The following is a 3,255-nucleotide window of genomic DNA, read 5'->3' on the forward strand; positions in this document are numbered from 1 at the left end:
GGTCCTGTTTAGGACATTTGTTTGGCCTTTGTGGCGGTCCTGTTTAGGACATTTGTTTGGCCTTTGTGGCGGTCCTTTTTAGGACATTTGTTTAGCCTTTGTGGCGGTCCTGTTTAGGACATTTGTTTAGCCCGTGGGGCAGTGAAATGATCCTTGTGTGGTCATGGGGTATTCCAGTGAGGGGATATGTGGTTGGTAGGACATTGTGTTGTCTTACGCGAGCCACGAGAAGGAAACCTGGATAGGGATAGGACTCAGACGTGTTCAGAATTGTTTGCTCGCGACTCGTGGGTAACTTAGGTTCTCCTAGTACCGTCATATTCTAAGACTTTGTGGCTTGGGAGTATGGCTGGTATATCGACTTTGGATGACGATCCGGGGTGCGCTGTAGGGTGGCAACCCGAGAGACGATTATTTTGACTCCCTTATATACATTATGGCATGCGGGTTTAGGTTCGATGAGGAGCCAATATTATGGCATGCAGACTTCGGTCTGATGAGGAGCCAATAAAAACTCAAGGTTAGGGCCTGTGAGTAAAAAAAGGTGAGTCCAAATGTCGAGAGCAAATAACGCTTGGAGCGTGAGTCTATCACCTAGAGGTGACCTTTCGTATATCAGTCGGAGGAGTGCAGGCCGTAGAGTCGGTAGCACATGAGTCCTTGACTGGGAGTTGTTCGAGATTCGAGCACGAATCTATTTTGGTGGGGGAGAATTGTAACGCCCGCAAACCAAAACTCTGCGTTTTGGGGGTGGGTGTCGATCGACACTCATGTGGTGTCGGTCGACACCACTTATTCTGGTTCGATCAGATCGATTTAATTATCGATTTGAACCGGTTTGGTTTAGGGAAAACCATTGAACTGAACTATTTAGGTGTTTTGTCGCATAAGAGGGTTTTGGCAAGTTGTGTTTGTCGCTGTTCTCTTGTTTTTGAGAGAAAAGAGAGAAAAACCTTGTTCTTGAGATTTTAGGTGTTTTTGAGAAGATTGTTGGCTGTTCTTGGGAGATTTGAGGCTAAGGGGGAGATAGAAGCTTGCTAGGAGGGTTGGATTCATTGCTATTGGTCTGAATCTTCGTGCAAAGTGGTGACTGCATGACCATGGCTAATCTAAGCCCTTGATTTCCTTGTTCTTGCTTGTTTGTTGTTGTTTTTGTGTGTTTTCTTGCTGGGGATTGGATTATACAGGTTCCTAATGATGTTTCCGGCATAGGTTTTGAGTATTGGATGATTTGGATGAGATTGGGAAGCCAGATTCGACTCTAGGCTTCGTGTGGATGGCAGTTGCACGTGGAGTGTCGATCGACACCACTTGGTGTCGGTCGACACCAGCAAAAATGGGCATCGATCGACACTGTGGGTTAGTGTCGGTCGACACTAGGCTGGTGTCGGTCGACACCTCCCTTCCAGTGTGGCGATGTTCGTTTTCCTGGTTTGTGTGTTTTGTTTGTTGATTGTTTGGAACATTGGAGTCATTTTTGCTTGTGTGTATAGCCAAGTAGATGGGAGGATTGCCTCACTAAGTATTTATCAAATACTCATGCATCTCAATTTGTGTTTGTGGTGCAGGTAAATGCAAAGTGTGATCGTGGAATCAAGGCAATGAAGAGAAAGATGTTATAGGGACTCGATTGGATGTTGTCTGGCGTTGCTAGGTTGCTAGAGTTGGTCTTTAGAACTTGCTAGGTTGCCGGTTCCTTGTTTTCCTGTTGTTTGACATTGAAATGGTTAGGATTAGATATTGGTTATTCTATATTGGATTATTATTGGTTTTTTAATTGGTATTGTTATTCCGCTGTTGTTTTCTGATTGTGGTTAGGAGGCTAGTGGGTATGGGACCACTAGTCGTAGTTAATTATTATTATTATTATTATTATTATTATTATTATTATTATTATTATTATTATTATTATTATTATTATTATTACAAAAAAAAAAACGGGTCAGGTCGTTTCATCGAGCAAGGTGTCAGTTGATACCAGTTGTGGTGTTGGTCGACACCAGATTGCCATTATCGATCAACACCATCTGGGGTCGGTCGACACCCTTCTTCAGTAGCAGCTGATGTTGCAAATGCTTTGTATATTGCCTGGTTTGTTTTATTGTTTGTTGTTTGTGGTATGAAGAGATTTTATTGCTTTTGTGTATAGCCCAATAGATGTGAGGATTGTTTCACTAAGTGTTTATAAAATAATCATACATCTCAATTTGTGTTCATGGTGCAGGTAAAGACAAAGTGTGATCGTTGAATCAAGGCAATGAAGAAGAGGATGTTCTAGTGGCTCGAATTGGTTGTTGTCTGTAGGTTGCTAGAGCTGAGTCATTAGAATGTTGTCTAAGACTGCTGGTTCCTTGATTTATGATTAGATTGGTTATTGGCGTAAATGTTATGGAATTAATCCTGGATATTTGGTTATTGGTAATTTCTTTGGTTTAATAGTATCGTTTATGTTATTCGCTGTTGTGTGATTGTGGTTAATTGGTTAGTGGGTATGACACCACTAATTAATTATTATTAAAAAAAAAAAAAACTGGTTTCGTCATTTCATATATATATATAATATTTATCCCATGGATTCTGTAAAATTTTATGCTCTATATATGTTTTTTTCTTCTACCGTAAAACCCATTTAATTTATCATGTATTTTAAATTCAATCCACATCATTTCCATATGTCTCGTCTAGGGCAACTAAATTTCACATAATTTTTGTCACCATAGCAACATATGTATGATTTTGTACAAAATCATAGAAATTTGAATAATACATTTGAATTAATATAGTAGTATAGTACTTAAGTATCATTAGCCATTCCCAATCTTAACCACTCTCTTATTAAATCTGTTTGTAAAGAAAATAAAATATTACTAAACTATGTAAAATAGCAAAAGAAACATGTGTACTAGGATCAAAGATGTGCCAAAAAACATCTTGCGTCCAGTGTCCAATAAAAAGATCTTAATACCACCAAACCGTTAACAAAAAACTCTCATAATACTATATATACATACTTGTGTGGACGTAGTAGGTCACATGTGATTCTATCTTCAAAGTCTTAAACTATGGACCATCAAGTTTCCTTGCCAACATCTACCACCACCGGTCTCTCGTTCAAGGTACATCGCCGGCAGCCGGAGCTAGTCACTCCGGCTAAACCAACGCCACGAGAGCTCAAGCCTCTCTCCGATATCGATGACCAACAAGGACTAAGATTTCAAATTCCATTTATATTTTTCTATAGACCTAATCTTACAA

The 3,255-nt window shown here is 39.7% G+C and overlaps 1 pseudogene; it reads left to right on the top strand.

The window, feature by feature from the left end:
* The window catches only part of LOC104720546, a 218,764-nt pseudogene that overhangs the window by 6,281 nt on the left and 209,228 nt on the right, over positions 1-3,255 (top strand).

Source organism: Camelina sativa, chromosome 10 (genome assembly GCF_000633955.1).
Source record: "Camelina sativa cultivar DH55 chromosome 10, Cs, whole genome shotgun sequence".
Taxonomy (NCBI): domain Eukaryota; kingdom Viridiplantae; phylum Streptophyta; class Magnoliopsida; order Brassicales; family Brassicaceae; genus Camelina; species Camelina sativa.